The sequence below is a fragment of the Macrobrachium nipponense genome, chromosome 6 (genome assembly GCF_015104395.2).
Source record: "Macrobrachium nipponense isolate FS-2020 chromosome 6, ASM1510439v2, whole genome shotgun sequence".
Taxonomy (NCBI): Eukaryota; Metazoa; Arthropoda; class Malacostraca; order Decapoda; family Palaemonidae; genus Macrobrachium; species Macrobrachium nipponense.
This window is the reverse complement of record NC_061108.1, coordinates 48,996,027-49,008,526: the sequence shown is the minus strand read 5'-3', so window position 1 is coordinate 49,008,526 and position 12,500 is coordinate 48,996,027.

Here is a 12,500-nt window from a genome sequence, read left to right as displayed (position 1 = left end):
CTTTGTCAAAGGCCTTTTTGGAAATCTAGGTAGAGCAAATCCATTGCTCTAATACTTTTATATCATCTTGCTCTCTCCAACATCCTAACACAAATGGTCAATGAATTTGCTTAGAGGCTGCCGTCTCGGAACATCTTGACTACTGAAGAATGCTGAATGTAAAATGAACAAGTAAATGAGCCATTACGGATTTATGATCATTATAATTATGGAATAATAGTTGTACCTAGTTTTGGCCCGATTGCTGCTGCGGGGAGTAGGAGGTTGTGGGGGGTGGGGAGGAGATCCATTTAAAGTTGCTATCATTAATCATTTCAAGATAAAAGGCGACCCCGGTGAAGTGTCATACGAAGTTCCGAGTTCGTTGCAGAGTTGGCAAAGAAGCTGTTTCTTATCTCATTAGGACCTAGATTAAACTAAATGAGTATCAGGACGATGAAGCAGTAATGATTATATCGTTTAACTTTAGACTAACGGATATTATTTACAGATTGAAATTCTTCAGGTGAGTCTTCAAATATTTAATCTAAATATTTAAAGTCATTAGGACGTTTCCGTCATTATGCCTTCCCCTTTTTCTAGGTCATTGCATCTTTGCCCATACTAATCTCTTTGTCGTATAAGAAAAATATGATTTTGTATTTGAAATGGGCCAACAGCCCCAAGTATATAAACAGGTATCTCGCAATCTAATGTTTAATTCACTTCCTGTATTTTCTGTAATTTGATATCTCTAAATGACTTCCAGCCTCCCTGTGGCTCATTCCAGCCTCCCCTGGCTCACAAAACGATACTGACCGTTCTTTCGCAGGGAACATTCTGCCTTTTACATTTCATTCGATCCATTGGGTTTCTTCCATAAGGCTTCCAACTTATTTAGATTTACTTGGGTCAAATAGCTAGTTTACAAAACAAATCTCTAGGGGAATCTCAGAACTCGCAATATGACCGAAGTCTTTGTAAAGTGAATGAAAAGAAAAACATAACTTAAATGCTCAACAATACACTGCACGGGATCGATCTGATACATCTTGTCTCTGGAAACTGACAATAAAGAAGACTTAACTAAACAGTGTCTCATAATCAACTTCACATTGCTTAAAAACAAACATCTCATAGTCTTAAGCACAACGAATATTTCATAATGCCTTCGGCTTAGGTTAGAGGGAATCCAGACGCGCAATCGACTAACATAGAAAAGGCAAAATCATATAAAAAAAAAAGTGATGGGATAATTAAAATAAATAAATAAAATAAATAAATAAAAACAATGACTTGCATGATTTACTGTGTTTACTATTGCGTGATTACTATTTCCGCACTTTTTAGCGCATAAAACTGCCAAATTATTATTTTAGCTAATAATTGGGGAAAAAGTAATTGCTAGAAAAAAATCATGTATAACAGCATAAAGATCAAATCACATAAATAAAAAGTAATATTTTGACAAGAAAATTTCTATCATAAGTTATCAAACAAGAATTTAACAGAAATACATGATGGTTATTATAAATAATTTTAGAAGAAGTAAGCTAATAAACATATTTTTGAAATTAACTAGCTAACTGCTGAACGTTAAACTGCTGCAACTGAAAAAAAAACCCGACTTTTACGGATCATGGGTGTACAAAAGTATCAAATATACATATAAGAAAGATAGATGTACGGGAATGAATATAATGGAAATATATTAAGTAAATAGTATCTCAATAACATTATTATCAGCATCATTCGGACTAACATTATCACTACAAGCAAATCACCAGAAATGATTACAGTATATCAAATCTGTAACTTACGAGTTTCATACAAGCACAGGCATTCCCGAGTAAAAATAGGGGGTGAGGTAGTACCTCCTGGAAAAACAGATATGCCTGAAAGAAGGTCATCAAAAGTAATTTCATAGCTTGTTCTCTGAGCAGCTACCGCAGATTCGATTAACGAGAATATTACTATGTGCTTATTAGGGCATTAATTTGCTTCCGAGATTCTGTCCTTCTTACTGATATTTCCGATTGATCCAGTGATTTATAAGCATTATCAACAAGTCATCATTATCCATTTTGCATAATAAGCAAACGACTCATTTTCACCTGACATTCAACGCAAACTAGTTAACAGGGGATTGATTTTCTGGCGCCAAAACTACAAGGATCACTGACGCCGAACACGCAGTAGTCATTGTACTATAAAATTATTCAATAAAAAGGTAAAAGAAAAAACTACAAGAGTAAGTCCTACAGTAGAACAGATCCTGCATACAATACTGAATGTAATGATTCAAAGAAAATAAGAGACGTTAACAAAGATCGGGGAAATAATTTACCCAATGAGGAGCAGACAAGACTGAAAACGCTCTTCCCTCCAAACTTGTACATTTTTTATTCACATAAAATCGATCAGGATTAAAATTACGCAAAACCGATGAGAATTTTGCGTAAATTTACTGTAGGTTGGGATTAGCCTCCGGTTTCCGTAGGATTAAACTCATGAAATTGTAAGTCACTTGTTAGTTTACTTATTGGCTCTTCATTAATTAGGTCACTGGATGTAATTGAGCGCATCCCCCACACCATATGGCTTCAAGGGTTGGAGTGAGAAAGAAGAAAATTCTTACCATTTCCTATTCAGATTTTCCACTGAATACTGTCTCCAAAAGCAACAAATGAACAGGCTGAATAGTTTTGATTCACGTCTCATTTTACATGTAATCATTCAGCTAGTCCTGCCTCATTTATTTATTCAAGCACTCCTTTCTTAAGAAATACTTAACATTACCTTTATTAGACACTTTCAATATTGACACTTTTTCATTATTATGAATTTACAGATACATTTTGTAGCTTAATCTAAAAATGATCACATTCCTCAGTCTTCATACATGCCCTAACTTAATGGGTGCTCTATATAAAAAAATATTCGTATATTGTGCAACATTAATTTCCTTCTAAAATCAGCTTGTTAAAAAATTACAGAAGCTTTTTCATTTCATTAACATACAAATATCGCTATAAATAACATGATTACACATCGGCACGCATCAAGCGTTTGGGCTAATTCATTTCACCTACAGGAAGAGCATGAATATTCTAAGAGAAGATGAGAGAGAGAGAGAGAGAGAGAGAGAGAGAGAGAGAGAGAGAGAGAGAGAGCGCACCTTGAACGTCCATTAAAAACATAACATATTAACGCTCATCCTGTAATGAACCAGAGTACCAAAGCAATAAATCACAAGAGCTTTAGTAGAGCATAAAAGCTAAATAAACATAACAAATAATTGTTGCAAACTATGCAATATACGAAAATCCCACAGACCTCAAAACAGCAAATTACCTCTACTTTATTGTCTTACTAATTTCAACCCTGCACCCTCCTTCCGTCACCAGCCTCTTCCAGGGGTACCCCCCCCCTCTATCTCTCTCTCTCTCTCTCTCCTGCGTTCCCTCCCAACTCCCTCCATCCCTTCGCTATCTCCCCCTTCTCTAATTACCCTCCAAGTGAGGCAGGCAATCGAGTTGCTCCAGCTTCTGGTAAATTATGAAACTATCTTCCCCACGCCTTAACGACCCGCATTATATGCGTTTCATTTGCGGACAATTTGCGAGACCGAGAGCGATTAAAACCTCGAATGGATCCTTAAAAGGAACTCAAATGACACTTAATACCTTCTACTTTAATAGCCTCGGCCTCTCGAAGAACTTCAAGGGAAGGAGATGACTGCTGATCCTTTGTGACAATTACAATCATCGAGAGAGAGAGAGAGAGAGAGAGAGAGAGAGAGAAGAGAGAGAGAATGAAGTCCGACTAATACTAAAAAAGTTTATGAAAAATCCTACACTACAGAGCGTGTTTATGTGTCCTCCATTGACAGGGGGAACAGTTAATGGTGGGCAAAATGGTTTGTCATTAAATCTGAAGTGTAATAATTACAAAATACGCTTTACTTATGGTGTCAGATATTACTAATGTTGTATAAGCAGCTGTAGTAAAATTAGTAGTGATAAACAAGACACCAGCAAGAAAACCATTTGTTTATTAGACAATGGCCCGCTTTCAGCAGGTAATCAGGAGCACAATATTATATCTTTGTAACTCATCACTGATTTTACTTGCATAATTCATAAGAAAATTATAACATCGTGGCATTCAAATTTGTGTGTGACGTAATTAAAAGAGGAAAAAATGTGAATACACCCTACATGTTTTTGCAAATTTTTATACATTCACCCTCAGCAATATATATATATATATATATATATATATATATATATATATTATATATATATACATACATACATACATAATGTGTGTGCGTGTGTGTGTATGTATGCAAGTATGTATGTGTTCCAGCATATCTCTGAAACGCTTTGAGCAATTTCAACTAACTTGGTAAACATGCCTTAATATATAGAAAGCAGCGCTGTTGGGGTAAGACATCAAAGGGGGTGAGGGAATAGGAAGGGGTGACAGAGAGAGAGAGAGAGAGAGAGAGAGAGAGAGAGAGAGGATAGAGAGAGAGAGAGAGAGAAGAAAATTTTATCAGTTGCCATCCAGAGTTATCCTGGGCAGAGCTGGGTTAGTCAGCTAGTGTATATATATATATATATATATATATATACATATATACACATATATACACTATATATATATATATATATATATATATATATATATATATATATATATATATATATATATATATATATATAAATACATTGTGTTTGACTGACAAAAGCAAAGCAGTTTCCATGAGAGTCATCAACTCCACCATAGTCAGTGATGTGAAAATGACTGCACACAAGCAGATGAGACCACTAATCTTAATTTTTTCATGTCTACGATATCTTTGCTATGATCTTACAGAAGCCAACCTAGTCCTGTATTTATACTGACAGCTCTTTAAGAGGTATTGAGAAGTCAACCAGAGATGGCGAAAGTATAATTGGATGCAGATGGTCTGGCTAGTAAGGCAATGTAGCTAAAAAAAAATAAGATAAATTTACTAAGAAAATCAATAGAGTAGCTCTGATTTTCAAGTATAGGTGAACTTGCCCCATTGACCTCGACAATAATTATTACCATTCTTTTGTACAGCAGCAGTCACAAGAGGTCTCCAATGTTGTTGCCAGACTCTCGTCAAGTTTTACAAATATCGAGTATGGCTAACCACTTTACCGACAGCCTTCACATGAAGAAAATTACCACAACTTACTTTCTTTGAGAGAGAGAGAGAGAGAGAGAGAGAGAGAGAGAGAGAGAGAGAGAGAGAGAGAGAGAGAGTTGCCACTTCGTTCAAGTACAGCTCTTAATGTAAGAACTTTAATGGGAAAAATTATCCCAGTTAAAAAGAAGCAAGTGTATGTGATCTTCGGTTTAAAAGAGAATGAGAGAGAGAGAGAGAGAGAGAGAGAGAGAGAGAGAGAGAGAGAACCTTTGAACTTTTTACATCAAAGGTATAATTCTGAGAAGAAATTTACAGTGAATTTTGTCGTAAACCACGGATTTTCGTAGCTGGAAACGTACTTCACTCCAAAAACAGCCACATTCACATCGGAGCAAGCACATTTCACCTCCAGTGTACCTCAGGCGAGGTAATTTTCCCGATTTCAATCTTCCCCTGTCCCTGACGTTTCAATTTGAAAGGAAATACGGATGGCAGTTGGTAGCAATAGAAAACTGGAGAATAGTAACGGCTGCTAACGCCTCAGAACGTAATGGGCACCCAGAAATTGCGTAAGGGAAACGGGTGTGGGAGACAGGACGGTGTACTGGGGTGGAAAGGGGGCGGGGAAGAAGGCGATAAGCGTTTCATCACTCATCTCGCTACTCCGATCGAGATGATGAGAGGTCGAGGTGCAGGAGGATGCGACAGAGTTGTAATTTGACTGGATGGATCACTTGGCATTAGCCTCGACGATTACACCCTGGTACAAAAACAGAGGGGAATTATTTACACAAGCTTCGCTTGACTGCCTTGCTTATGTAAGACTCCAAAAGAAAAAGAAAAAAAATAAGACCGTAATAGCACCCGTGAAAACTTTATGGCCTGTACCAAAATATACCACCTGCATGAACACAAATCAACTTCTTGTCTAAAAGGAATCATAACGAGGATTTCGTTCTGGACTATTTCATAACTCCTTCCTCTCCATTTGCTGGATCGAATCATATCTTCCAAAGGTTATCTGACATTAATATCGCCTAATTCAAGACGTTACAGCTTAATCTGTACATACAATAGTAATCCTACAAAAAAGCAACACCTCTGAGCTTGGGAGGTTCTACTAGACACCAACTTGCTCTCTTCCACTATACAATCATTTCGATAGAAAGGAAAATTACACCTTTGCTCCTAATAAGGATACTGACTCTCTGGTATTCAGTTATTACACTATGATTACAATAATGCACAGTCATAAACAAAGAAATTTTTTGCTCTTATTAGAAGGTTTTGCATACTATTATCTCCGAGACAACTTAGCATCACGGATGGTATCTGAAAACATGATTGCAGGCATGTTTCTCACAAGCCATCATCACTCTCATCAGGAAGGTTCGCAAAGTTGAATATTTCTCTCTCTCTCTCTCTCTCTCTCTCTCTCTCTCTCTCTCTCTCTCTCTCTCTCTCTCTCTCATATAATATATATATATATATATATATATATATATACTATATATATATATATATACCACGGTAGATAGGAGAGTGCAAAACTGGGGATTTGGAACAAGTACTTCGTATAATATTTTACGTTTTCAAGTTCACACATAATATCATTGAAGTTGACAGACCTTTATTTACAAAAACAGGTGTGGGGGGGGGGAGGTCGAATGCCACGCGAAACTTTCTACTCCTGTTCCCTTTTCTGGTAGATGATCTCTTCAATTTCCAAAACACATTAGTTAAAGCAAATAGTACTCTTGTTGTGAAGAAAATTCCTGCAAAAGTGTCGGCAAGAGCAAGTGATTTAATGAATTGTGTGTGATCTCCTTCAACAAACATAGAAAAAACAAAAAGGCTTGAATTTAATATATTTCAAGAAACTGAAAAATTACAAATTTATTTAATGGACAAGATTCCGCCGGATTGGAGAACAGTGCAATTGGACAAAATTTAATAAACCTTGAGTCTTTTAATAAGACATATGATTACTTCATCACTTTGTAACAAAGCAAATGATTTAGCACAACTCTGAGTTTACAGAACTTCTATAAGGTCTGAACCTGAGGAATAATCATATTCCCTTGAAGATCATTTCTACGAGTCCATTAAGTGCCACTTTTGGTGCCGCATGCACTTTGAACCTACAACATGGCTACTGCTGTCCTTGATGAAATGGGAAGTAAATGCAGAAAGAGCCAAGGCGGAAAAGAGAAAAGAAGAGTGGAGAAGGAGGAGAAAGCAGAGAGGGAGAAAGAGTGAAGAGCCCAAGAAAGGAGAGAAGCAGAAAGAACAAAGAAGAAAAAGGAAGGGGTTCATCAACTTGCTACGGCAGCCCAAGGCATACAACCCCCATTGACCCTTTCCCCACACTCCATGCTCAGCAGAATGGGAACTCTCCTCAAAAGATGGGACAAAGCTGAATCTGAAGCCTGGCTAGACCATGTTGAGTGAGTACTAAATGCCTATCAGCCTGTTCCTGGCAAAGTGTCTCTAATATTGGGCCCGCACTTAGAAGGCAAGGGTGCCACCACATTTAAAGCTCTATAGGCATATGGTAAGGGTAATCTCGCCTTAGTCCAGGCTGTAACAGTATGTACTTTAGAAATAACCCCAGACCGATGGAGGCAGAAATGGAGAGGTTTGCCTAAGGAGGCCGGCCAAACTTGGTCAGAAGGGGTAGCCAAGAAATCTCCAGCAATTTGTAGATGGCTTAACGCCTCCAAGGCCTCTTCAACGGAGGATGTTCTCAAGCTACTCCCCTTCTAAAATACACTCCTCCTGATCTTGCCACCCATCTGGTGGACATGGCACCTAAATCCATTGTGGAATGCTGTCGGTGGGCCGACACTTATGATACCTACCATCCGAAACATAGTTCCTACAAAAAGAAAATCTGCCCCTCAGCCCCCTCTACTGCTAATTCCCAACCAGACCAGTGTCCATGTCATCCTCCAAAGAAGCCCGTGTGTGCATGCTGCCATAAACCTGGGAACTCAACGGAACAGTGCCACCACAAAGTGGAAACTCAGCAAAAGGCTCCAGTTAAATCCCAAAATGGGAACTCTCAAAATCAAAATGCCTCCAGACCTCGGGCAAGGAACAATAGGCCTGTTTCCTCATCTGGGGCAGTGCCAAGCAATTATTACAGCAACATTCATTGCACTGCATGCAAGGTGTATGGACAAACCCCTTCATGGTCAAAATGCCCTAATAAATCAGGTTCTCCTGCCATTGCCATAGCAGTTACAAACCCTTCATCATTAGGCCCTCGAGCTAAGGGTCCTGTCTGAGGCACCTCCTTGAGGTACCTTATCCCACTTGCCAGGTCAAAGCATTTGATGACTCTGGTCTATCAGAGGGGAAGATAGCACCCCATATGGAGCTAAGGTTGATGGGCACAAACTTGTCACGATTGAGAACCTCAGTCATCTAAAGATGATTCTCCCTACCATTCAGAAGAGGGTCTCAAGACCTCACTTATCTGAAATATGTACAATGGCGGTAGCTACTGATATTTCGGGAGGTTATGACGTGCTCCTGGGGCAGGATTTTAAGTCCACTTCTAAGTCTCAACAATCCAAGGGCCCTAACACTCCACTAGCTTCATCAATTACTAATGATCCTCATAGACCTATTTTTCAATCACTGCCAGTGCCATTTGAGAGTTCTGGATATACAATGCTCCGCCCATCATGGACATTGAGCTGATTTCAGATTGCTAGGGCAAGACTCAAATCACCTTCCCGGAGATCCCAGTGCTGGTGAGAGAGGACAAACCAATTCCTCATGACCACAGCGGAGGCTCACCCAAAGGCGCGGCCTCATAACCTGTGCCTGAGTTGGTCACCCCAACTTGCGAGTTAACAACACCAATGATAACCTTTTTCTCTTCTTCCCCATCCTCAGCTGACAAGTCCCTGAGCAAGGATTCTGCCGAATCAAACTTGGTCGAAAAACTCAAGGAACCGAGACAATTTATGTTAGGACTGATAAAGAATGCTGCTGTTCCCATTGTCGCAGCAGCCAGCGCAGCTGACAGTCGTGTATCTTCCCCCTGATCTAGCCTAGTGATGTGGATGAAAATTTCCGTGAATGGGTTGTGGCACCTCTTTGTGTTTATTAGTCCCCCAAGTACCCACATGATGTCATCAAAGGAAGAAAGGTACACGGCATCAAAGCTCCTAGTAACCTAAGAGAGTTGATAAACTCTGTACTAGCGCCCTTGATACAGTGCCTCTGTTGACAAGGGGGTGCCAGATTCTTCCTCTATTACTTCCTTCTTATCATTCCTATAAATGTCTCTATTTGTACTCTTCTACCTCTTTACCTTTTACATTTCCTTTTTATCTTATTTTACGCCATATTAGGGCAGCCTTCCTTAATTCATGCTCTTCCTGTGCAGAGTGCCATTTGCCAGAGTTTCTGGCCCTATAGGTTAGTTAACGTTCATAAAAATGCCACCAAAGGCATAGTCAGTTTTAAGTAGTATGCCTGTAAAGCTAATACGCTTTTAGTATAGAGTGCAACATTTGTCACATTGCCATATCTTTCCTTTTCTAGCGGAAATGTCATGGCTGCATGACCAGCCTGGCACTCCTAAAGTTACTTGTCAGGGGGGTTGCACCCTCTGAACTATCGTTTACCATGACCAAGGCATTATCACACGTACTCGATACCCTCTCATGGGATAACGAATAAGTATAGCCAGTACAAAGGCTATCAATTAGGTTTTGGCATACCAATTCGACCTTTCGTTTAAAGCATTGCTCATTTTCGAGTTATCCAATTTTATCTTACTATGTGCAATTCAATATTCCCGAGTCCCTGACTCTGTACTTTCTCCCTTTTTCATGCATTAAATAATAATATAAATTCATATGAAGTTCGCCCTTTTAATTAGGTTAAAAACCACATCAGTGATAACATACTATTCATTTTCATATTTACAACATTGCCAACTGGCAAGTGAAACTAATAGTGCCTAGTCACAGCACAGTACTGTCATTTAAGTATCATGTTAATAGATTATCGTATCAGAGCTCCGAAGAACGAGTAAGACACTCCCTTCTTTTGATTTATCCTTTCCTGTTAAAATGTGTAGAGTGTCTTACTTGCTATATCATGTACTGTGAGGTTAAAGTTATCATTTATTATTTGGCACTTATCATTGCGATGCCCATATGGCATGAAAGATATCACTCATAACAATCGTGAGATAACCTAAGAAATCCACGAACGTTTTGTAACGCCTCTTCAAGGCCAACAAATAGCATGACCTTGTAATGTTGTGCATAAGTTTAAGTTATCCATACTAACATTTTAGTTTAAGGTTTATTCTAATTACAAATTAAGTAACCCTGTTTTATTGATGTATACAGCAGACATTCTAAATTAATATTGCATAACATGATCTTTTCAAATAATATTATTCATTGCATTTTGCAATCATTCTAATTTTTATGCTTTATACATACTTAGCAGCAACTAAATTTCACGATTTTGCAAGCAAACTATAGACAATATTAATGTCATGTAAATATTATTATTGCAGAATTTTTCCTTTTCTTTGTTTGAAGTGTTACTTTGAAGGTTGTGAAAGTGAGTTAATTATCATCCTCGGTGGCTATTTTCGTCATTCCAACCCGTATAGGGTGTGAATGCCTTCTGGGTTGCGGAGGTGTAATGAGGTTCCATCATATTACGCCATCTCTTCTTCCAATTAACATAATGTTAGGAAGCCTAGAAGAAAGTAAATTAATGCTCTTATCTTTTATTCATAATAAAGATACAGGCGATCGCATTCGCCCCTCTCTCTCACTCACCACTTCCTTTAAGAAATAAAATACTTTAATCTTCTTTTGTTCGATTGTTGGTGCCTTGTTTTTGCAGAATCACTGCCTGAAGAGCATGTCCGCCTAAGGGCATGCCGACGCCGGTTGAGGGGGATTAGCCACCATATTTAAAGCCCAGGCCACATAGTTAACCCAAAACCTCATGGCAGAGATGCACCAGAGTACAGGTAACACCTTCTGCCAGGATGGATGCACACCATCTCTGAAGGCATAAAAGGCCAGAGCACCAGACAAAAGACCTTAGAACGTTCTCACACTCCTTGAACGTAAACCTCGGACGCCTAGCTCTCTCTGAGCTACCCCCTTGAGAAGGTGGCTGTTTGCTAGACAATGTGACCTTGGATGTGCATTAACGTGCCCCTCCCCTACCGGCCACGTCTACAGAAGGTAGTATGCAAATTCAAGGTTATTAGCAATCAGTCCCATCTCAGGTCTTCGACTTACTTTCCTTCCCATTTCTCGAGTGAATCCTGTATTGTGTTATAATTGTGTATTGTTGTGGGCCTTCAGCCATGAGAGTTTCCCAGTGATAAGTAACGTGCTTCAATTCTTTGTGAGATCGAGTGGTTACATACCTTCTGTACATCCCCCTCAATCCTCGACCATGTATCTTGTGCAATCTGTTCAACTCCCCGTTGCTCTCATTGCAGATAGCATTAATGCAGGTGTGGGCACTGGACTCTCACCTTGTGTGCTCCAGGGGGAAATTCTTCCCATCTTTTTCTTCGCTCCACATGCCCGCAAACCTCCGGTCACCTATTCATCCACTTCAAGATCTAAATCATTATTATTCATAATATGTGTTACAGAGTCCTCGAACTCATTTGGTGTTACTTTTTTTTCTGATATGATTAAGAGTGTAAATATAATCTATTAAGCTAATTCTTGGTGTTTACCTAACTATTACCCAAAACTGAAGTAGGACCTCAGCATTAATTTTGAATATGATTGCCCACTTGTCAAGGCTATTGTCATATATGCATCATTCTCTCATTATCAGTTGTGCACTTCTCAGGTTACCCAATCATTATCAATATATATATATGTATATATGGTATATATATATATATATATATATATATATATATAATATTTATATATTATATATATTTAATTGTGAGGTATAGTTCAATTGTTGAACAATCATTTGCCCATGGTGGGTTGTTGCCTCCTTACTGGTTCTTGTTTTTCTTTGGGGGAAGTTTACGTCTGTCGTCTTAACTTGAAAGTCGACAGTCGGGTTTAGTATGGCAGAGAGTCAGGTCCTCGGCAGCATAGCAGCATGGAGGTGTTTGCAGCGGGTATACCTTACCTGTTGGGTTTGGTAGCAGGAGGATGGTTAGATGATCAAACCATGGTCATCTGTGGGACGGATTTGTTCCAGTTTGGCAGCAGATGATTCGGCCGTAATCACTTATGTGATGGATGTGTTGTTCCGGTTAGGCAGTTGGTTGCTGCTTTGGCGTGTTGCGGGAGATAGTCTG